Source organism: Dendropsophus ebraccatus, unplaced genomic scaffold (genome assembly GCF_027789765.1).
Source record: "Dendropsophus ebraccatus isolate aDenEbr1 unplaced genomic scaffold, aDenEbr1.pat pat_scaffold_573_ctg1, whole genome shotgun sequence".
In the NCBI taxonomy this organism is placed as follows: Eukaryota; Metazoa; Chordata; class Amphibia; order Anura; family Hylidae; genus Dendropsophus; species Dendropsophus ebraccatus.
The window spans coordinates 1-25,355 of record NW_027210172.1 but is presented as its reverse complement, the minus strand read 5'-3'; the positions used below and the strand labels follow the sequence as shown (position 1 = coordinate 25,355).

The 25,355-nt window shown below is 42.3% G+C and overlaps 1 long non-coding RNA gene across 1 annotated transcript; it reads left to right on the top strand.

Moving 5' to 3' along the window:
- The first annotated feature begins 574 nt into the window (after positions 1 to 574).
- On the top strand, positions 575 to 16,451 carry LOC138777493 (uncharacterized). The gene is made up of 3 exons (XR_011360831.1): positions 575 to 704; positions 5,650 to 5,867; positions 16,242 to 16,451. It is a non-coding gene; the product is annotated as an uncharacterized lncRNA (long non-coding RNA).
- The last annotated feature ends 8,904 nt before the right edge of the window (positions 16,452 to 25,355 follow it).

The following is a 25,355-nucleotide window of genomic DNA, read 5'->3' as shown; positions in this document are numbered from 1 at the left end:
CCCCCCCCCCCCCCCCCAGAGAGGAGATCATGTCCTGTGACTACAAAGGGAAGCTAAGAAGAGTGTGGTCAGAGTGGTCCCAGAGCAGAGGATTTTTACACTTCAAGAGTGGATAAGAACAATTAAACAGGGTAAGGGCGCAAGATAGGTTATACATGTCCATTAGACATAGGGTGGTATTGGGAAGGGGGATTGTTTAGAATAATGTTTTTGTTACCCAGATAAGCCCTTTAAATACTGTGATAGATCAGGTCCCAACTAATAGAGGAATAATTGGTCACTGCAGATGAAGGGCTGCTGTGACCTGTAAAGCCGGCTAATCCCCATGACTGGTGAGGGCCAGGTCCTTCTGAGTTATGGGAATGGACTGAATACTGAGACTATTCAGGACCTGGTCACTAGGGGGCAAAAAGGTCCTTCCCAATTATGGGAATAGCCAGCTGCTATAGCGTCAGCTAAGGATCAGGTCCCATTATGCAGCTCCCATTCTCACCAGACACGGCCTTCATAACAGTGGTGTGCGTACCTCCTCGATTCCTATTGGTTAAGGAGGAAGGCTGTGGCTTCTGTGCGCGCAGCGATTGGTGAAACCGGGATTGAGTTGTGTCTCCCTTCCTTAGGCTCGTGATTCTCTCTCCCGGGGGTGTCCTGCAGGTGGTACGGGCCGTCTGGTAGTTTGGTCTCTGTCACATTGGCGCAGACAGGTAGGTAGCTTCCCCCTCCTTCTCGTCGTTTAGGTAGTTACTGTCCTGTTCACGGCTTGTAGGCCTATATGTATCCACAACTGCCTGACTGGTAATCGGGTCATTGTATGGACGGTGCGCCATGGCAGAGCGGGCGGGCGCCGCAGACACTTGTACCGAGCATGTGCTGGTAATGTGTCTGTGTGTGTCAGCAGCTGCTCCGGGCACCGCACCGCCTGCCCTAAGTAACGCTGAAGAGAGACTGCGGGCTGTGAATGGAAAGTTCTGAGGCCGGCTGTCCGCACCGCTCTTCTCTCCAGTCACACGGGCACACGGCGTCATTATCCCATTCCCTCACTGGGACTGAACATTCTGTTCACACTTAGGTTTCACTGCGGTTTTTGCGTATAGTTCGGGATATGGCTCTTTTCTTCCATGAGGCTTCATTCTATTGTGTCCTGGAGTAAGAACACCCCGGAAAATGGGAAAGTAGTGATAAGTCTGGATAAGATCCTGTCATTATGAGGCATGGGGAACCTTCCGCCCTCCACGCCTGCACAGCCAAAGCTTTGTCTGTCCAGTCACTCTCTATGGACGTTGGACTCATCTCTGGTGAGCATGCGTGCGGCTTCGGACGGGGATCTTTTGGCGGTGGGACGGGCTCCGGGACCGAGACTTCATGGAAGCGGTAAGTATATGGGTCTGCATCGGGGGGGTCGGCCTGGCTCTGTATCGGGGGGGTCGGCCTGGCTCTGTCCCGGCACAGGGGTGACAGGTTCTCTTCAAGATGGGGTGCCTTCAGGTTTAGTGCATAGGGCAGCAGCAGCTGGTAATACGGCCCTCAAGGTTCCCTATTCCTGCCATAAAAGATTTGTTAAAGGGGTAGTGCGGCGCTAAACAATTATTTACTAAATAGCACACATTACAAAGTTATACAACTTTGTAATGTATGTTATGTTAGTGAATTCCCAAAGAAAAAAGGTGAGTGGATCCAGCACTTCCAAAAAAAGAAGGGTGAATGCTGCTAAGGCTAGGTTCACACTGCGTTTTCAGCATCCGTTTAACGGATCCGTTTTTTTTAACGTCCAGAAAAATAGGGTCAGCAACGTTTTTTGGTCCGTTTTGGTCCGCCAAAAAAAACGGATCCGTTTTTTTTTTATAATGGAAGTCAATGGAAAAACGGATGCACACAAATGAATCCGTTTTTTGCAATCCATTTTTCATGCGTTTTTTTGCACAAAACGGATGCGTTAAACGGATGCTGAAAACGCAGTGTGAACCTAGCCTAAAACTTAATACTTTATTCCATCTTGATTAAAAAGCTGTAGCGCACTACTGAGAGTGCAGTGGCTAGACATTATATTTTTTTATATGTTAGTGAATGGCCCCCTTCCCAGTGTTTCCCCCCACCCACGCTAGACCCTGAAGTGTAGTGCTCTATACTCACCTGATCCGGGTTGCTGGCCGACCGTCCCTCATACCGGCCACCCTCTGCCGCGTCATCAGCTGCTCAGCCGCAATTTTCTGAGCATACCTGTGCTCAGCCAATTGCGGCTGAGCAGCTGATGACATCATTGTTGGAAGATGGCGGACGGGGGTCGACACGGATCCGGTGAGTATAGAGCACTACACTTCCGGGGGTGGCGTGGGTGGGGGGAAACACGGGGAAGGGGGCCATTCACTAACATAACATACATTTTATAGTTATATAACTTTGTATTTGTGTGTTATTTAGTGAATAATTGTTTAGCGCCGCACTACCCCTTTAATTTAGAGGTAAGCAAAATCTGATTACGTCAGTGTGAACTGAGCCTCAAAGGAGTAGACATGAAGACATATTTTTTCTTTCAAATCAACTCGTGCCAGAGATTAGTAATTTGCTTAAAAAAAAACAAAAAAAAAAAAACTTTTCCAGTACTTACTTATTTAGTGGACAGACAGCGGTGACACGGCAACATGCCCAGCAGTCCTCCCCGCTTGTCATTCTGCCTGTCCTATTGTTTTCAAATTTTATCAGGGACCGACTCCAGGTCCTTCATAAATGGCCGGTCAGACAGCAGGGGACTTATTATCACACTGGTGTAATGGAGATCTGGCTCAGCAGCTTCTCCCTAATGTCCTACATAGTGATGCACGATGCACCAAAATATTGATACTACAATTGATATTTCGGGCAAAAAAGCTGTTCGATGCCAGAATTTAAGCTGCATAATAGAGCAGCTTCACATAAAGCATAGCACAGAGAACACGGCCGGCGGCTACCTGAGCGCCAGCCATGTTCTCTGTGTGCCGCCCCCTAGTGTCACCTCTGGGATCCAGCGAGTGGCAGGTCATTAAACAATTGCCCACCCAGGACCTGCTGATGCAGCGGTCCCCCATCGCAAGCCCTTCCGCCCCCTGGACCTGCCGGCGCAGCGATCCGCCGGCTTAAGTCCCCCCTCTCCCCGCCACAGCGGTCCTCCATCACAGCGGTCCTCCACCCCCCTCTCCCTGGACCCACCGATTCTGCAGTCCTTCATCGTCTGCCGGTACAGTGGCAGTGAATCTGGTCTGGGGCTTTGGGGGGGGGGGGGGGGGGCTGCTGCAACTGCGATATCTCCTTGTGCACTACAGCTCCCAGCATACCCCCTTGTGCACAAGGAGGTATGCTGTGAGTTGTAGTGCACAACAAGTTATAATGGGAGTTGCAGTTGTGCAACAGCATCCTTCCAATATAACAATTCCCAGCATACCTCCTAGTGCATTAAAACTCCCAGCATACCTTCTTGTGCACAACATCTCCCAGCATACCTTCTTTTGCACTACGACTCCCAGCATACCTCCTTTTGCACAAGCCTCCAGGGTACAGTCACCCCTCCTAGCCTTGGTTCCAGGGTACAGTCATGCCTCCTGTCACTACAGCCAGGGTATAGTCACCCCTCCTGTCACTACAGCCAGGGTATAGTCACCCCTCCTGTCACTATAGCCAGGGTATAGTCACCCCTTCTGTCACTACACCTTGGGTACAGTCACCCCTCCTGCCAAAGATTTGAAGCCAAAGCCAGAAACAAACTATAAACAGAGATCGGGTCATAAAGGAAAGCCTGAGATTTTTCCGCTTTTCAAATCCATTCCTGGCTTTGGCTTCAAATCTTTGGCAGATAATCTGTCAGATAATCTTTCTGTGTAAATGGACCCTAAGTGCACAGGAGGAGGATGAGGGTAAGAGACACACCTTTATCCTTGGTGCCTATTACACAGAAGGGGGCTATCAGCATGTTACATTTGTCCCTTCCAGCTCTGTGGCTGCAGGAGATGGGGCAGAGGAATATAGTCTATTATTTTTATTTGTTTGTTTTCACCCAAACTACATATGCAGTTTTTAAAATCCCCCATATAACCCCTTAAAAGGGATTGTCCACTTTATAGTAAAATTGTCACATGGTCCCTCATCTTATTGGTAGCTAGGATTGGGCTATGGGGCCCCATAGCAAAAAAAATTAAGGGGCCCTCCTCCCCTACCCACAACATAAACAACACAAAGCATTGCGCATATATATACAGTATAGGCTCTGTGATGTTGCCAAAAAAATAAAATCTCTTGTGGCCAGAGGCAGAATCCTGGCTGCAGCCACAAGAGTGACTGGCAGAGCCGAGAGCCGATGACTGCTTACTATGATAGTCCACTCATGCAGGCCCCACTCCTGCATGAGTCCGATAGCAACTGCCTACCCTGCCACTATGGTAGCTACACCACTGATTTTAGCTCTATGAGGCACACAGGGAGCTGCTGTCAGTGCAGTGAGGATACCTACTAATACTGTATACAGAACAATTTTACTATAAAGTGGCCAACCCCTTTAAAGGGGTTGTATTGGTTTAACAGTCATTAGTGGGGTTGCTGTAACGTGTTTCTGCCCTTGGCCATGGACTTCTCTATCTAGCCATGTAAGCACAGAGCCAGAAGTAGAGCATCAGGGAGTATATACCTTCTTAGATTCCAGGACAACGCTGGATTCACACATGGCAGTTTTTTGGAAAACCAAAACCAGAAGAGAATCCAATAGGAAAGAGAAGCACAAGTCTTCCGCTTATATTTTCCATCTCATTTGAACCCACTACTGGTTTTCGCACAAAAACTGCAGTAGGAGTATTCCAAAAAACTGCTGTGTGTGTGTTTCTAGCATTGTTCTCACAGCACACAGGGCACTGAGGATAAAGGTTATTTTCTTACCTTTATCCTCAGCGCCATTTTTGGGAAATTTGTACTTTTTTCACTATGCAAATGGTCCACTTGGAGCAGGAATACCTGCCTCCGTGCACTCATCCAGCCCACTCCTCCTAATGAATATTGAGTGACATCACTGCTGCTGCTGCTGCCCCTTTATTCTCAGCACCCTGTGTGCAATGGGAACTTAACAATCTACCTGCAGAGTACGCTCACAGGACAGAGAGCTGTGACTAGTCACAGCCCGGATGACTAGTTCACTGCTCTCCCCCTGCCTCACGTGCTGGATTAAAGCTAGCTTTACACGTGTCGCAGCGGATTTCAAGCTGTGAGCTCCGCAGCAAAATCTGCTGCAATGCTGTGGACTGTCACTTCCTATGAATCTACCTTTTTGCAGCAGGTTTTCATTGTGCGACAAAAATGTGGCCCCTGCCCACTTGGCCCACCTGCTGCTCGGCTAATACATTACCTGACCGCGCTCCAGTCTGCTGCTCTGGCTCCCTGGCATTCCTGTCCCACCACAACCACTGATTGGCTGAGTGGGACATCAGTGAAACTGCCCTTAAAAGCATTTTACCTGCCATGAAGCCTACAGAGCCCGGAACCCCCAACACCGTAGGAGACCCGGCTGCGAGGTCTGTGCAGCCATTCTGGGAGTCAATAGGTTCCCTTTTAAGAACATTTCTGTTTTCAATTTTCTGCTGTAAATTTTTAGCATTCACTTAGTTGCTGTTATTTATCTTGTTTTACACTTACAAGGTCTTAACATGTGGCAAGTTCTGAAGTGGAGGAGATATAATGCAGCATATAATCAGTTGGTCCGTCGTCACCATAAAGCCGTACTAGCTATAAGAAGGGAAGATATCAACGCCTGGGAGAGGAGAGCACCTCTTGCTCCAAAGCATGTAAAGGAGCTGACAAACCTCGGCTACAAGGTGCTGGTGCAGGCATCAAATAGAAGAGCTATCCATGAGAAGGTAATGTCTCCGCAATTACATTGACTGCCGTTGTCTTTTTTTTTTTTTTTCCCAAATCAACTGGTTTGAGAAAGTAAAAAAGATTTGTAAATGACTTCTATTTGATCTCAGACCCTCCAATACTCATCAGCTGCTGTATGCCTTACAGCAGTAATCCTGAACTCCAGTCCTCAAGGCCCCAACAAGAAGTCATGTCCTGATGATTTCCTTACATTTGACAGGTGATATAATTAGTGTCGTCATGTATTGCCACACGTGGTCTCTGCATAGGATGTCCTCAAAACAGGACCTGTTGTTGAGCCTTGAGGACTGCAGTTGGGGAACACTGTCCTACATGACGTTTCAGTCTGTCACAGTGCTGCTACCACTTTTTGTGTCAGGAACTGTCCAAAGCAGGGGATATTTTCCATGTTGATTCGGTACTGCTTTGGACAGTTCCTGCCATGTACAGAGGTGGCAGCAGAGAGCATCATGTCAGACTGGAACAAATACACTACTTCCATAACTTTCTGACACCAGTTAAATTAAACTTTTTCTTTCATTCAGAGTCCCCCTTTAAAATTGAAATTGTGTTGTTGTATTTCTTTTTTTCTTTTTTTTTGCCTACCTTTGAACATAGACAGAATTCTCATCAAAGTAAAGTTAAGCCCTTTCTGACTTATGCAAGACATATGCAGCATAACAGAACAGTAGTTCAGCATTGAGTGTCAGCTATATGTTAAAGTGGCCTGCTTTTTATATGAATAGCAGAGAAAGAGAGCCTAGACCTCAAGGCTAAAATGAATATGTAAAAATCAAAGAAATAACAAGAATAGGAGCAGCTCACTAAAATCTCAAGGTGCTGAGGTCAAATAGGCAATTACCACCCTAAGTCACTAAAAAATAAAAATTAGAAAAGAAAAAAAGCCTAGGCATCCAGTACCTAATGTCTACTCGATATTATCTAAATAAAATGCAATTTAATAAAAATAAAATAATATAGCATGGATCAGTGCATCAGTGTAAAAACAGAGATACAAGTGTAACTACAAATAACAAACACAAATATTAAAGATAAAATCAGTTATACACAGTTTAAAATGTAACCATAGGGCCCTTATGGTGGTATGCTAGTCACAGTCATTGTATAGGGACACAACAACAGCGCATTGGAATGTATTAGGCACTGCAAAAAGAATGGAACCACACTGAACTGGAATAAAACCACACTGGGATTGCTGGAATTGCACTGTAGTACCACAAGTCTCAGCTGGACTGCAGCAAGAGTAGAACCACACTGATATGAGATAAAACCACACTGGGATTGCTGTTATTGCTGGAAATGCACTGTAGTACCACAAGTCTCCGCTGGGCTACACTGCAGCGAGAGTAGAACCACACTGATGAGAAGAAACCACACTGAGATTGCTGACAGTAAATGGAGTGCTGGACTCCTGGTTAGTCCATGGACTCTCTACTCATTAGGATGGGGAGAGATGCTAGAGGAGAAATCCAGACAATATTGTATATAAAGGCACAGTGCTCAGCGGCACCTCTCACCCTTGCCTCGGCCTGGAGATGTCGTCATGCCGTTTCAGTTTTACTTAGGTTCATTTTAAGTACTCTCACCCAGCTGATCAGCAGCATGGCCTTGTTCTCAGCTAGATGCAGGAGGCTAAGATACTAAGTAGCTGGGTCCTACTGCCAGTGGGTTCTCAATCTGGTCGTTGGTAGCGGGCCCCTGGCTACATACCCTAAAGTCACTGAGGAGGAAATCCTCGGCACCTTTAGATTTTAGTGAGCTGCTCCTATTCTTGTTATTTCTTTGATTTTTACATATCCATTTTAGCCTTGAGGTCTAGGCTCTCTTTTTCTGCTTCTCATTTTGATATTTTGTGATTGAGGGTAATCACTGCCTATCTGTGACTTCGGCACCTGAGGATATAGTGAGCTGCTACAACTATTGTTGCTTTTTCTTTTATATGAATAGGCCAGCGGGGGGAAGCCAGTGCCGCAGTCCTTCTTTTGAACCGCGGTCTGGTTCCCACACACAACGCCGGTCTACTACCGGGCACCGGCCCAGCTTGAAGCACTGGAGGCGAGTCCGCCTGCCCGCAGTGTGGCAAAACCTACTCCCCTCTGTGACGCGGCTCCATTAGCCTTCAGTGCTTTGGGCATCCCCGCACCGGTCTATTCATATAAAAAACTAAGTGATGTACCCGATGGTCATTTGCTTTAATGTATCAGTTGAGAGACAAGACTCACTAATCCTCATTTTGCCTGCTTTGTTTTTATAACCTCTTGCCTTCATTACTGCCCAGTGGACATCCTCTAGGTTGTGTCACTGATGCTCAATTCAATTGCAGTCACCTGATCTGTCCCATTAGTACTGTCAGTTGGTTTTCTGATTCAAAAAAATGTGTGTTGTTGAAAGGACAAAAGAAAACAATTGAGTGGCCCTCAGACAGTGCTGGCTCTATCATTAGTAAGAGCATGAAAAGTCAATAAATGTTTAAACACGTACATAACTAACCAGAGTTATGAAAACCATTGTGTTTTCCAGTAGTATTAAAGAACTAGAGGGATAAATGAAAAGCAAAATGAGGGAGAGAAGAAAAAAAAAAGGTTTAGAAGAAGAAATGAGGAAAGTGTCATGGTCAAGACAGATTTAGGCTTACGACTCCTATGAAGAATGGCAAGGTGCCCTAGTTAGTCTCTAGATGCCCTGGTGTGTCACTAATAGATTAATGTAAAAGGGGTTGAAAGGGGAAGGGGAGAAATCAAATTAAGAACACTGCGCCATCAAGATATCTCTGTATCTACGGGAAGAGAGAAATGTCAGCCAAGAACACCAGGTCAATGTGTATTTAGAAGCCTACTTGGGGAATTTAATGAGCAGTTCTTAAATGTCTTGGATATGGGTAATTTACGTAAACCATTCACCCAGGGATGGGAGATCTGTATATCTCCAATGCATGTGTATTATGTTTTTGGCAGCCGGTAATAGGTGGCGAGTTAAAGTGGATGTTGTCACCCCCCTTACTCTATATGGGATTCTCCAAACCATCCACAGACTTAGAGGCTGCTCATTCAGTATATACTGTACCTGTATAACACTTGTCTGAGTCTTCTTTCTTCTCTAAAATTGCTTAATTTTATAGGTGGACAGTGTCACCTAGATAGCAGGGCTTCATGACAGTTGGGCACTCTACCCACCCATGAGATGAAACCCAAATGCCATGAAGCTTTGCCTGGATGACACTGTGCATTTAGGAGAGGAGGCCTTACTGCCATGAAGCTGCACCACCTAGGTGACACTGTCCACTAATGAAATGAAGCGATTTTAGAGCAGAAAGAAGACACAGACAAGTGTTATACAGCTATACATTGAATGTGGAGCATCTAAGGTTTTCGATGGTATGGAGGACCAGAATAAGGGGATGACAATATCACTTTAAAGTTTTTTTGTATTTCGACTGGGTCATTGGGAACATGAGTAGGAGGGGTGCCTTGGATGTGTTGAGGATGAGCACGCCTGTGATTTCAAATATTACTTGCAGCACAGTAGACGGGTAGGATTTAAAGGGACACTCCAGCAAAAACTAAGGCTAAAACTAAGCTTACAATTCCTGTTGTGTCTGTAGTGATAAAGGAAGCTACTGTAAAGTGATCTGTACAGCATTGCAGCGACGTGTGACACCAGTAGATAGAGAAGACAATAGCAGCTCTCTGTGAAATGACCTCTTCAAAGGTCACAGAGGACGCTCTGTAATGTTTCACACTCATCTCTAGGGGACAGAGTCTGTCTATTGTTGTCTATGTCCATGGGTCTTGCGTAAAACATGTCAGTAAACACTGTTAAAAATAGCTAAGACAAGATGGCAGCCCTCAGAACAATGTACAAAAAGTAAGGTAAAAAAAAATTACAGTGACAAAATAGAAACAAATTGGAATAAAAGAACACGTTTTGGTATCTGACTCGGTAAAAGAAAATTTGGGTGAGACATCAGCCTGTACTATTATTTTCAGACGTATAAGTAGGCGCTAGCAGTGCTACTGCTAACCTCCAACAACAGATTAGTAAAATTCCTGCACTGTATGTAAATTGCCATTTATCTAGGCTCATGGCTGGTCCTCAGGGCTGAAGTAGTCATTAATGGCTGGCGTAAAATAACTGCTGAAATCTGGCCCAGGGATGATGCCTCCCCTCAGGGAACGGCTCCTCTCTGACGATGCAGACTCCTACACTGAGATTTCTCAGCCTGCATCATAAAGGGTCCTCATCATCAATCACAGACAGTAGCAATTGCACTGCTGCCTGTCACAAACTCCTTTAACACCACAAATTGCGGAGTTTAAGTGTCAGGATCAACTCTCGTCACTGACCAGTTGGAATCCCCGCAGTGTGACTGCTTATAATAGTACCCTAGGGGGACTCACAAAGTTAAAAAAAATAATAATCTTCCTGCATACGGCATCAGTCTATTCCCAGGCACCAGCCAGGGGTAATGCACTGGTGGCAGCCAACCCACCCCCAATAGGAGGAAACCTCTGCCCCTCTATGACATGGCTCCATAGAGTGGCGAGGGGTGGGCTGGCCCGTATCCAGTGCTTCACCCCCCGGCCGGTGCCCAGGAATAGGATGTTTTATCCATGTGCAGAACTTAAAGCAAATGTACTGATAAAACAATCGCTTTGAGCTCTCCCACTCTGCAATATACATTTTTAATATTTTGCCCTTCCCTTTGTTCCCAGATAGGACAACTGCTTGCCCCAAATGTCAGACCCCACTGACAAACTTGAAAAGACAACATGGAGTTTGGCCATGTCCTTTCACAATTACTTGTTAGAATCATATTATAATTTATATACATACCCACTACAAAATCAAAGTAACCCTGATGTCTCAACAAATTGGAAACTGGAAGCAGGCAAATGGCCATTCCACAATTGATACATATCATGCGTCTTGTGGCTCCACAGTGTCACTTGGCTAATAGGCTGTTACCAAATATCCCAGACATCCAGATGGTTATACTGCAACTGAAGCTATTTTTTTGGAATAGGTAAAGTAGACACAGAAAGGCATAAGGAGTCACATCCAAACGTTTCTTCCACAAATGGAAAACATTTGTACGCCCATTTACATGTACTGGTTGGTACAATACAGAAGCTCTAAAGCATGGGTCTCCAAACTGCGGCCCTCCAGCTGTTGCAATACTACATTTCCCATCATGCCTTGACAGCCAAATCCAAAGCTTTTGCTGTCCGGGCATGATGGGAATTGGGGTTTTGCAACAGCTGGAGGGCTGCAGTTTGGAAACTCATTCTCTAAAAAGTACACTAGGAGCTCTACAATTGCTGTGAATTGTCTGTTTCCACCTTAACCCCTTCACGTCAGCAATACGTAGATATACGTTCCTGCTGCACATACCAAGTGCAGCAGGAACGTATATGGACGTTTCTGACAGAAGGGGCTGTAGATGTGTGCGGGGCCGCTGCAGTGAAAGCAGTTCCGCACACATCAGTGTCTGGGGAGCTGAGGATACTGGGAGGCAGCTGCGATCCATACATCACATAGTCTATTCCAGGCTTTGACTTAAAAAAATCAGTCAGATAAATCTAAACACACCATTACCTGGGCTGATTATTGGTCGAATGAGCATTTCTAGGAACACTCGTTGCCGATAATCGGCCTGTGTAAAAGGGCCTTAAAGAGGATGTACCATCAGGGACACTCTCTTTAAAATTACACATGTATTGAACGGCGCCGGAACAGGGAAGCCGGTGCTGCATTGTTTTTTTTTTTTGTTTTTTTTAACCGCGTCCCATTTCCCGCTTACAGCGCCGTTCTATTCATGGTTACTGGGCCGGGGGTGAAGCACTAGAGGCAGGCTGGCCCGCCCCCAGTGGGAGGAAACCCCTGCCCTTCCATGGCGCGGCTCCATTAGAATCAATGGAGCCGCGCCATGGAAGGGCAGGGGTTTCCTCCCACTGGGGGCGGGCCAGCCCGCCTCCAGTGCTTCACCCCCAGCCGTTCGATTCATGTGTAGTTTTAAAGAGAATGTACCTGATGGTACATCCTCTTTAAGACATCTTTGATAAATCTACCGCAGTATCTAAGGGAATATAGAGGGAAGTGTACAATGACACTTATACAGACAGGGCTATGTCTTTCCAGATAACTGAATTTACCACAACTGACTCCAATAATGGTGTAGAGATGTCAGAATAATAAAAAAAAGAGGCCCCAGAGCCAAATTTCAAGTGTCACAGCAAAGGGTCTGAATATATATATTTTTTTTTAAAGAGACTGTCAGTAGGTTTAGACTGGCCTATTTTAGGGTAGCATAAACTAGTGACAGAGAAGCTGAACAGAATTTTGTATCACTAACATTGTTCTGTGCAGCTGATCCAGAGATATCCTCCTGAAAAACATGGACATTAAGTAGTCCTCTCCATTATGTGCGTGAGCCCGGTAGTTCACTTCTCATTATTCATAAGAAACAGAAAACTCCGCCCACCAGCTGCTGATTGGCAGTTATCTATCCATGCTGTGTATAGGCAGTCAGCTGTCAATCAGCAGCTGGTGGGCAGGGGAGGGTTGCGGCAAGAATCCTATTCTCCTGCATATTAGGAGAATGGCTGAACAGAATGATGTAAGTAATACACCGATCTGTTCAGCATTTCTGTCACTAGTTTATACTGCCCTAATTTAAGGTGACATAAACCTTTAAACTTCTTAGATTCCACCTTTACTTTTCACCATATATCCACAAATCTAGAGAAGTCTGGAAGCAGCCTACCCTTCCTCTCTCCATTCAGAACACACAAACAGTTGACCAAGCTGAACATTCATGTATATGGAAGGATTGGGAGACATAGGTGTCAGGTTTTTCAATGCAACATTCTTACTAATGTTACTGTGATTAAAAATTTTATTCCACACATCTGAATGGGGTTGTACAGGTGCATGGTTAGTCACAATCTGAACAGGATTATTGTATAATGTTTTTAACTAATCTGCCTAGGTTTCTGAGGACAGGTGTTGTGGTATTTTTGTAATAAACTAGCTGTTGTTTTTTATTTTAATACTGGATGATCCATTGTAAGGATGGTTTTCATAGAAACAACAGCAGATGCTACATAAAGGCAAGCACCCCACATGAATAGGAGTCACAAATGTATGTGGTACTGATCATAAAAAACATATTAGCTTTAAAAGGTTATAAAGTGTCTGTTCATAAGGACAAACAAAATAAAGCGCCACTAGATCAGTCATTTTTTTGTCTAAAATGTAACAGGATTTCTTCAACTTTTTACTTTTGTACCGGGGTTAGGTATCTGAGCATTTTGTGGGCAGTGTTGATCAATACATGTAACATTTACAGCTAAAGTGCTTTATTCCGGAGATTCAAGGACACCTTATGTTACCACAAAGAGAGATTTTCTCTTTTACTAGTACAAAGCCTAATAGAGAAGAATATGTCAAGTTTTCTTTTCATTGCAACTGCTCGCAAAACATAAAAAGAGGAGACGGGCTATTCTTTCCTCTACACTCAGTTTACCTCACTTTGAAAGTGTAAAGAAGTAAAACTTCAGCATTTCTTAAGAGTGAATCTGTTTTGCCACAGTGCAGCTGCCATGTAGACTGTGTCTGGTCTCAAGAGTCATTATTAGGGATAAATACAAGATCTCCTGTATAGCATATTACCCAGTGCTATAGCCACACTGTAGTAGTTACTTGTGATTTGGTGGCAGGATTCTACTCTGAAGTGTTGAATATTATTCTAGAATGTGTCTCATATGCCAGTGCAAGATGTAAGGCAACGTACATGCAATGTTTCTTTGTAGTTACAAAGCATTGTATTAAACGGTAAACAAATTAAATATGTAAACAGAATCGATGGGGTTTTTTTGTATTAATTTTTAATAACCTCTTCAGTTTGCTCCTCTGCCTTCATTGGACAGAAATGGCTTCGGGTGTCGGCTGATACTTTCTGCTACAGACACCTGCTGCTAAAGACCGACATGGGCGATCACACTGATGTTGATTATTTAATGGGGTATTTACATCTTAACTAATATAGTGAATCTTAGTGAATTCGGCTGGCTGGGTGCCCGAACCTGCACATGGTGTACAAAATCTACACCTGCTTCTAAGCAGGTGTAGATGGATCATGATTTACGCCTCTGAGCAGGCGTAAATCATGATAATGAGGCACGGGAGGAGGCCACGCCTCTTCCCACCTCGTCACGCCCCCCAAACTTCCCCAGCCGGCCATCAGGCGAGCGGCGCGTATGGCAGGCGTACGCAAGAGAGAAGGGGAAAATCTGTACCTTCTCAGGCATATCTTTCATAATGTCCCCCATGGTCTTCCTCCTCTTCAATCTTCAGCGTCTTCTGCCTGAATGAATGGGAGAGAAAAGGCTACTGGTGCAAATATGCACAGTAACCTTTTCATTGGCTGGATCGCATCACATGGCTTCTAGTTTGCTAAGCCCAAATTCAAATGGCGATCAAGCCAGGAGGGATGGTCAGTATAAAATGTATGTGCGTCTGTCTTTTTTTTTTTTTTTCCCAGTGCTGGAGTTGTCCTTTAAGGCTCAATTAACGTCCACTTTGCATTTTTGACACCTTTTGGAGCCATAAAATTTGATTGTTTTGTGACACGTTTTTGGTTGTTTTTGTACCCAAAAGAAGGCCCAAATTAGGTGCCAAAATATGGCTTTATCTTGGAACATAAATGACCCAACACATAATTTTTCACCTGCGACACTATGGGACATTTTACTATTTTAACATTACACCTGTGACAACTGGGAACTAGGGGACATTTAACCATTGAGTTTAATAGAACTGCAGCAATACAGTGGTTTTTGAAAGCTTGTAAATTGTGAATTTTCTACGTCCTCATAAGTTTGACCTAAAACTAAATCAAATTTTTAGTCAACCCTCTGCAGAACGGATAGGAGACCAACCATGGAGGTGCTGTGTAATACCCTGCTGATATATGAACATACCCAAACAGTGAACCACAGGCTGATAAAAAATATCAGAAGCATTCTTAGGCTGGGTTCAATATTTTTTTTTCATCTTTTTGCAAAAAAACTCATGAAAAATTTGTGTGCTTCCGTTTTGGTCCATTTTTTCCATCGACTTTCCTAATAAAAAAAAGATCAAAAAGCATCCCTTTTTTTAACGTACACAAAAACGTAGCAGACCACATTTTTGGGTACATTGATCCATATTTTTTTTTTTTTTTTTTTTTTTATAATGGGGGTCAATGGAAAAACATATCAAAACGGATGCACACAAATGCAAAAACATTTGAGAGCATCTGTTTTTGATATATTTTTCCATTGACTTCCATTATAAAAAAAAGAATCGAAACACATCCTTTTTAAAAAAAAAAAATAATAATTTATGTACACAAAAATGTGGTCTGCTACGTTTTTGTGTACATTAAAAAAGATGTGTTTTGATCCTTTGATTATAATAAAAGTTAAAGAAAAATGGGTCAAAATGGATGCTCACAAATGTATCCGTGTTTGCAAATGAACAGATTGCAAAAACTTAGTCTTTTTTACATGTCTGGTGGTATATAGACATATCATATTATTATATAGACATATCATGTTATTATATTCCAGGCAGAAAACAAAAGATCAACATTGGTAGTAAATAGAGACATGTATCCATTTAACCACAACAATCTGTACCTTAAAGAGAACTTGTTGTTTTTTGGTTATGGGTAATAGGCGCAATAAGGTTTCCCCCCATTATAAAAGTTTATGTATATGTTATGTATATGATAAAGTGGGGCCTAACAAACTACAGGTTTATAAAAACAAGACATCATACAGCTGCCATTGATGTAAATTGGAGTTATGGCTGCTATGGATATGAATTTGGGGCAGCAAAATTAAAAAAAACATTCATCAGGCTATCTGGACAAGGCCATCTGAAGTACAAGGCCGTGTTTTGACATGATTTCTAGGAAAGACTTTTATAAATATCTGCAAATTGTCCCCTCTTCACACCCCTATTATGAAAGGTATCTGATGCTCTTTTATGAATAAAGAATAAATAAATAAAGTAAATCTGACTAATACAATTCCATTCTAAACTGCTGACACCGTACCATAGCTGTTTGGTACTAGTAGCAAGTGTGCAGTACTTGGGTCCTGTTTCCCCAAGATAGCCCTGCGTTATGCCACTGTATACATATGGTGGTCCCTAAGTGCTTTTTGCCACTATCTATCCATACAGTTGTACTAATCCCAAAGTGTCCAAAAGACACACTTACAACTTGTGTTAACATATCTTTATAAATATACAATCAGTTTGTGTTAATGTGTTTTTTATAACATGTTTTCTTTGTTCTTTTTTAGGACTACATCAAAGCCGGCGGAATTCTTCAGGAAGACATCTCAGCAGCATCATTGATTGTGGGTGTGAAAAGACCAAGAGAGGAAAAACTAATTCCCCAAAAGACTTATGCTTTCTTTTCTCATACTATTAAGGCCCAAGAGGCAAACATGTCATTGTTGGATGAAATTTTAAAACAAGTAAGTTTAATTTATGTGTGTACTTTAAAATTACAATAAACTTGTATATCAAATCCAGAGGGAAATTTTAAAGGGGCTGCCTCTCCATTGACATACTCAGTAATTTACCTCTATACTTAAAGGGGTATCCTCATCTCAACCAGTATACCCTTCAAAGTAAATATTTTTTACTTGCCTACTTTTATTTTTTATATGTCCACTACATTTCCCCCATTGTTGGCAGCTTGTTGTCTTTGATATCAACCACCACTTTGCTCTAGATGGGTGTTAAGCTGCCAGCACTAGGATTGATACACCAGTTGACCGCTTCATACACATTTGAGTGGGAGGTGGAGGCGGGGCAGACATAGCCTTGATAGGGAAGAGTGAACTGTATAATGACACATATATTAAAACATGGGATGCTAATGTATACTTATGCTAATGGACTTCTCCTTTAAGATTGGAAGTTTTCTGGAGCTGTGGATTCCCTACATTGTTTCATTGTATGTCTGCACCAGGTGCCAGGAAGGGGTTAATTAGCACAGCTTGCTTATTTGCAGAGAGATTGACTTTCATCCCCCTGTATGGCACATGTGGCACACTCTCCATAGACTGTTATCAAGACTAGTACAAGATAAGGAATCAAATGTGTCAACAATGAAGTTGCTCAACTTTTTATGTGGGTTTTATCCATACGTAAAGGTGAACATGTTTCTTTCACAATATAGAAATGTCCTTTCTATGTTTTTTTTTTAATTTAAATTTAGTTTGTTCAGTTGCTCATGGGACAACTATCTTTTGTCAGTAGTTGGGTATGGTAGAAAGAGCACCTTGTGACCACATATGGCAGTGTTTCTTATTTCCAGTCCTCGGGCCCACCAATAGATTGTGTTTTTAGGATATCCCATACAAAGAACACCTGTCATAATACCTGATGCACAGAGTATAATATTACCTGTGAAATACTAAGGTGATAATGCTGTGGCACTGAAGGGGTTAATGGCAGGCGCCCGCACAACCGTGGTTATTAATGGTGAAGACCTGGCTGCTGATCTCAGAATCGGCTGGATAAGCATTACAAAGTTGTAAGGCCGGGTTCACACTAAGTTTTTGCAACGGATGCAATTGTGTGCATCTGTAATGATCAGTTTTTCCATTTACTTCCATTATTAAAAAAAAGGATCAATTTTTTTTAACTTACACAAAAACTTAGTAGACCTTATTTTTGTGTCCTTTAAAAAGAAAAGGGATCCGTTTTGATCCGTTTTCTTTCTATAATAGAAGTCAGTGGAAAAACGGATCAAAAACGCACAAGACTTGAGAGTCCTGATTTTAAACATGGGCTTTAATTCTTGAGGCAAACAATTGCTTGGTCTTAAAGGGGTTTGTTAAGAAAAAAAAAAGTGTTTCAAATTAACTTGTGCCACAGAGTTGTAAATTACTGCTCTTAAAAAATCTTAAGTCTTCCAGTACTTTTTAGCTGCTATATATCCTGCAGGAAGTAGTATTCTTTCCAGTCTGGAGAGCAGATGGGGCTTTCTATTGGGATTGGCTACTGCTCTGGACAGTTCCTGACATGGACTGAGGTGGCAGCAGAGAGAATTGTGTCAGACTGGAAAGAATACACCATTTCCTGCAGGACATACAGAAGCTGATAACTACTAGAAGACTTGAGATTTTTTGTTATAGAAGTAAACTACAAATTTGTAATAACACCAGTTGATTTGAAAGAAAACTTTTTTTTGGTGAACTACCCCTTTAAAGGCTTAATAATGATATAAATGATCAGGGTACATACACATATAGACACTACCATTAATAACTAAAAAAAAAAGAGAAATGAGAGCCCTGCTAGCAAAAGATAACATGTAGTCATGAGCGATCCTGGTAAATGTTCGGGTTTGCACAGACCCATATGATTGGCATTTGAATCCTGCTGCCTGGAAAACATAGATACAGCCATAGGCCGTCCTCAAACTGCATCCACCTTCCCCAGACAGCGCAATTCAAATGCCAATCATTCTGGTTCTTTCAGCAGGTTCACTCATCTCTACTTACAGTCTAAGCAGTGTGGGATGGTGTATAATGATCCAGCCATCATATATAAATATGGCTGCGCTCATAGAAGTGAATAAACCAGCCAATCTGTGTTGGCCTTTCCATTGACTTGCAGCACTAAGGGTCAACAAGGCCTCTCTGCTGCCACCAGTGGCTGTGTCAGGAACTGCAAGGCTTCAGAAGCTCTGCCTTGCAATGTTAGCAATCCTGAGCCTCCCCTGATGTCTATTGTACTGCATATTGGCATGAGAATAGACATTACAACTGGGGAAGCAGCCTGGGTCAGGAGTGCTGCAACATAGTGTTATCACCGCTTTTGTGGTGGCTGCATTGCCAGTGACACAGGCTGCTTCTCCAACTGTAATGTCTATATTAATGCTAATATATATTAAAATAGACATTAGGGGAGGCTTAGTACCATTAAAGGGTTATACAGCAAAAATCTTTTTCTTTCAAATCAACTGGTCTCAAGTCTTCCCGTACTTATCAGCTGCTGTATGTCCTGCAGGAAAAGTTTTATTTTTATTCTGACACTGTGTTCTCTGAAATCCCCATAGAAAACCTCTCCTGCTCTGGACAGTTCCTGTCTTGGCCAGAGATGTCAACAGAGAGCACTGTGTAAGAATGAAAATAAAACATTTCCTGCAGGACATACAGCAGCTGATAAGTATGGGAAGACCTGAGATATTTTAATAGAAGTAAATTACAAATCTATATAACTTTCTGATACCAGTTAATTTGAAAGAAAAAGATTTTGGCTGGACAACCCATTTAACACTGCAAGCAGCCGCATGATTTCTAACTGTACAGGGACAAAATCTTCTGAAGCCCTGCTGTTCCTGACACGTTGACGCGGGCCATATTGCCACTTTCTGCTGCCAGTCAATGAAAATATGAAAAAAAAAATTACAAAAAGTTATGTTGCTATGAAGTAAGTGTGTAATTTTTGTTTTGACAGAATACCAATTTAGGGTGCCTTCACATGTACTGGATCCGCAGTAAATTTGCAGCGAAATCCGCAGCGGATCCAGTGCCATTCATCCCTATGAGAGCACATACTCCCAACGGAATTAATATCTCCGGTTCCACTCAGCCAATCAGAGCACGGCAACACTGATTGGCTAAGCGGGACCGGAGCCGGGAGTCTGACATGCAGCCGCGTTGCCGAGCATGTAATGTATGCTCTAGGGATGTCACGATACCAGAATTTTAAGTTCAATACCAATACCAACTTTTTTATTTCGATACTCAATACTATTTCGATTCCTAGCATATACCCCCCCGCCAATATAATGCCCCCCCCACCCGACTGCAGATATAATGCTCCCCAATGTTCACTATGTCATAAACCTGACATGTTATCTATATTCTTCAGGTCAGTACTATATATTTTCATTTTAATTTACAATTTACACTGTACAAAAGCTATGTTTTTCGTTGTTTTTGTTTTTTAAATATATGTGCTTAAAATTGCTGTTTTCTGATTCCCATAACTAATTTAAAGGGGAACTCTGGATAAGAAAAACTTGTTTTCTATTAAAAGTACATTAAAAGTTTTATAGATGTGTCTATACAATGTATTACCGTATCTGTGCGGTTCTGTCACACTGGTAGCTGATAGAAATACAGGAAGTGAAAAAAATGGCCCCTGTGCCAAATCACATTGTCTCCTGCTCCCACTGCTCTCCCCCCTAGGAGACAAACCTTCCAGGCCTCTGTCTCATATTGTGTGTGTTTTCTGAGGGCAGGCTGATGATGCAGACAGAGGGCGTGATGTCACAGGAGGCTTAGCTGTATCCCCCAATCCCCTGATTTACCATCTCTGACCGGCCAAAAGCAGGTGCAGCAATAATTTTACTGATTGTAATGGGTGGGGGCTTTGATGATCACATGAGGGAAAGCATTGCATTCTGGTAAATGCCAAACCAGGAAGAACAGAAACACAAAACAAAGCAAACCTCCCCCCCCCCCCCCCCAAAAAAAAAACAAAAACCAAAAAAACAAATGGATTTTTGGTAGTTTTAAAACTGGGATAGACAGGTAAGTAATGCGCTATGCTTCTGCAGAAGTTTCTTTTTTTTAACCTCTACCTGGAGTTCCCCTTTAATCTTTCAGCCTGTAGGGCTGTCTGAGAGTCTTTTTTGTGCGCAATGATTTGCAGCTTTGATTGGTACCATGTTTGCATATATTACTTTTTTTGGTGCAAACACTGTATACTGTGCAAGATTGGGAAAGTGATAATTTAAACGTGCTATTACACATGCGATGATGCCAATATTTTCCCCTTTTTTTGTTTTTATTATAGTAGTTGGAGTTAGTAGTAGTAGTATGGGTGACACAGCATAGTATGTTGGGGGTAGTAGTAGTATGGCTGACACAGTATAGTATGTTGGGGGTAGTAGTAGTATGGCTGACACAGTATAGTATGTTGGGGGTAGTAGTAGTATGGCTGACACATAACAGTAGTATAGTATTTTGGGGTTAGTAGTTGTATGGCTGACACATAGCATAACTACTACCCCCAACATACTATACTAGTGCTGACCCAGCCCTAGTATAGTACATTGGGGATAGTAATAGTTGTAGTGGAGCAGAACCTTCACCTCCCGCGTTCTCTGCACTATACTCTGTTAAGCCGTGCTATTGCACAGCTTAACATAAAGTATCGAATACCAGGAAATCTTGGTACAGAACCGTTTTTTGTCCCAAATATCGATATTAGTATCAATATTTTGATGCATCTTGCGTCACTAGTATGCTCTCGGTGGCGGGCAGCGTGGGGTTAACTCACATACAGCGGGATGTGAGTATGTGCTCTACAGGAATAAATGGGACTGGATCCGCAGCGGATCTCGTTTTGAATTCGCAGCGTGAAATCCAATGCGGATCCCGTATGTGTGAAGGCACCCTTAGGCTGGGTTCACACTATGTATATTTGAGGCTGCATGTCAGGTCCTCATATCATTACAACATTACAGATCCTCATATCCTTACAACATTACAGATCCTCATATCATTACAACATTACAGATCCTCATATCATTACAACATTATGTGAACAGAGCCTTTCTGTGTTTTCAATCCACTCCTGGTTTGGATTGAAAACACAGAAAGGCTCTGTTCACATAATGTTGTAATTGAGTGGATGGCCGCCATACAACGATAAATAACTTCCATTATTTCAATACAACAGCCGTTGTTTTAAAATAACAGCACATATTTGCCATTAAATGGCGGCCATCCACTCAATTACAACATTATGTGAACAGAGCCTTTTTGTGTTTTTAATCCACTCCTTGTTTTGGTTGCTATACAGCCTCAAATACCTGTCATCAAATGTATAAAAAAAAAAAAAAATCCATGCAGACTTGCTTGGGCAGTCTCTGTGGACCTTCCTAAACCTTTTTTTATTTATTTATTTTTTACTGTTTTGCAACAAATATCCCCTTTCCTCTGCTCACCTAATCTGCAGTTCTCCTAACCTCTGGGGACGTGTACAGGAAGTGATGTCATCTGCCCTAACAGCATGCCTAGTATGGGCGTGTACAGGAAGTGATGTCATCTGCCCTCACAGCATGCCTAGTATGGGCAGGACTACTATATGGTGATGTACAGAGGGCTACCATATAGTAACTTGCTTTGGTTAACCCCTATTAGTTCCTACAAAAACAGACCAAACTATAATGTTTAATCACAAAAAATCTTTATTAACCCTTAGAGGACCTGGCCATTTTCAATTTTTTGCGTTTTTGTTTTTTTCTCCTTGTGCTTAAAAGGCCATAGCACTTGCATTTTTTGCGAGCCCTTATTTTTTGCGCCACTAACTGTACTTTGCAATGACAGGCTGAATTTTTTCATTAAGTACACTGCGAAACCAGAAAAAAATTCAATGTGTGGTGAAATTGAACAAAAAAAAACGCATTTCTTTGTTTCTATATTTGTTTTTTTTCGTTATTACGCTGTTTGCCCAGGGGTAAAACTGACTTGTTATGCATGTTCCTCATGTCGTTACGATTACAACGATATATAACATGTATAATTTTCATTGTATCTGATGGCCTGTAAAAATTTCAAACCATTATTCAACCATTATTAACCATTATTCAAACCATATATGTTCCTTAAAATCGCTCCATTCCCAGGCTTATAGCGCTTTTATCCTTTGGTCTATGGGGCTGTGTGAGGTGTAATTTTTGCGCCATGATGTGTTCTTTCTATCGGTACTTTGATTGCGCATATGCAACTTTTTAATCGCTTTTTATTACAATTTTTCTGGATGTGATGCGACCAAAAATGCGCAATTTTGCACTTTGGGATTTTTGTTCCGCTTACACCACTTACCGTGCGAGATCAATAATGTGATTAATAGTTTGGGCGATTACGCATGTGGCGATACCAAACATGTTTGTTTGTTTATTTATTTTTATTTATAACATGGGAAAAGGGGGGTGATTCAAACTTTTATTAGGGGAGAGGGCTTTTTATTAACAACCGCGGCGGTTCAGAGTGCGGCCCCGCTCTGAACACATGGAGGCGACCCTGGATGTACAGCTACGTCCAGGGTCGCCTAAGGGTTAATCAAATTCTTAAAATACATGATGCAAGTAAATTAGGTTAAAAGAGCCAATGACCATACACACAAGAAACAACCACAACACAGGATCAGTGAATAGATCAGTAAACAATGGCTCGGTCATAAATATTGAACAGTGGACTATATTCCAAGAGGCACATTGCATGAATCCCCAGCCATTTAGTGCAAATAGTAATTGCCTATTGCCCAGGTCCATTGCTGTAGCCAAACTGGAGGTACTATTCGTATTACCTGTGGTGCGGATGTGTGCACGTCCCCCTCCAACGCACGTTTCGCGCTGAGCTTTTTCCAGGACGACCTCCTGGAAAAAGCTCTGCATTAAACGTGCCTTGGAGGGGGACGTGCACACATCCGCACCACAGGTAATACGAATGTTTATGATTATCAAATACCGAAGTGTTCAAACACTGAGTTGTTCAGGAAACGAGGTATTACTGTATGGCAAAACTGCTATCACACTCCCTGACGATTTATAAAAAAAATAAATCATGACAGTGCCTCTTTAAGCAAGTGCTAACACTGTATTAGTCCTATGTTGGGGTTGATGTGAAAATAATTTTCTGATACTGGAATACCCCTATAACCCCTTCCTTACCCATGTTGTACATGTCTGGCATGGGTCTGGTAAGAGTGTATGATGTGGGCTCAGGAGGCGGGCCTATGTCATAATCAGTGGGTGACATCTACTATCTGCAGACAGCATCTGTCGGTAATGACAGACATTAGAGATCACCGATGCTGGTCAATGAGATTTTATGCTGTGATTAATAGCATAATAGTAATAGTTTTTACCTGCATCATTGCTGGTCCAGTCGGCTGATCGGCACCCCCTTATGTAAAATGTTTTAAAAAAATTTAAAAAGTCCATCCCCTATTAAAAATTTTAATCTTTCCCCCCTTTTTCCATTCTCCAAATGCAAAAAATGTTAAGAAATAAATAAATAACCTTATTTGTTACTGCCATGTGTGGAATAGTCCAAACTCTTCTAATTCTGTATGCTCAATGTCATAAATGCAAAAATATACCAAAAGTCCAGAACTGTAGAAAAAAAATAAATAAAAGTCGATCACATCTTTAAAAATCTGGCACTAACCAAAAAAGGTAAAAGGGTTAGAACATGGTGATTTATTTATTTTTTTATTTTGGGGGTTCATGCTAACATGTAGAATAAATTTAGAATAAATACAGCCTGTTTTACTGTACTTTGTGTGTGTGTGTGTGTGTGTGTGTGTGTGTGAGAGAGAGATAAGATCAATAATCAGCCGAAGAGCCGGTCATCAGCTGATCGTTATCTTCAGCAAGTTTTTTAATAAAAAGAACCTGTGCATTGCTATGTGTAGTAGTGATGCACAGTCTGCAGCTGAGGGTAGTGTAACTTACATGTCCAAACTCCCCTGGTGTCTTGCGGCCTTTTCCCCACGTTCCCTGCTCACTGCAGCCACTGCTTATACTTTTGGCCTTGTCTCATAAGCAGACCGGCGCTCGCTTACAGTGTAATGTCAGGCCATCATATCTGGCCTTTAGAGGGTAATGAAGAATATCTCATTGTCAGTGTGAATCCATATAGCATCTAAGTGGAAACAAACAAACCTGTCCTTACTGTTATAACCCATGTAAACAGAATAATGCTATACAAAAAAGTGAAGGCGTAAGTGCAGATACTGGGGAAAGTTTGATGGAGTTTGACATCCTGGTTGTCCTCACCATATTTTTCCAATATGTCGTCATAGCCATGTTTTGTCTACTCTTTTCTCAGAAACATGTGTATGTAATTTTCTATACTTGAGCCTTGAACACTCACACTAGTATTATGTTCTCAGTATCCTGTGATTTTCCTGATGATACCATAGAAAGTTATGAATGCATACAATGCCTTATGTTTGATGTAATTGATATATTTCCTATTCTTTTTCTACTATTCTCCTCTTGTATAAGGAACATATCTGTTTGTTGTATTGCTGAGGTATACTGGCTCTATTCTGTTATAACCTAATAAAACTCTTTGAAGTTAAATAGCTCCCAAACTATCAAACTAAAATATCTTCCTTTTAGGGTAAATTCACACGTATTATTATTATTAATACTTGTATTGCGAATTAGCTGCGGATTTCGTGCGTGAGACTCCTGGCGGATTCGCCCGTGTGAATTTACCCTTAGGGTGCCTTCACACAGATCGCAGTGGAAATCTCGCTGCAGGTTTTGCAGCACGTCCCGCTACGATCCAAGGTTTTGGGCAGCTCCTTGTAAATACATACTTGCAGCAGATCTTTCAGACTGCTGCGAGTAAGTAAATCATCTGCCC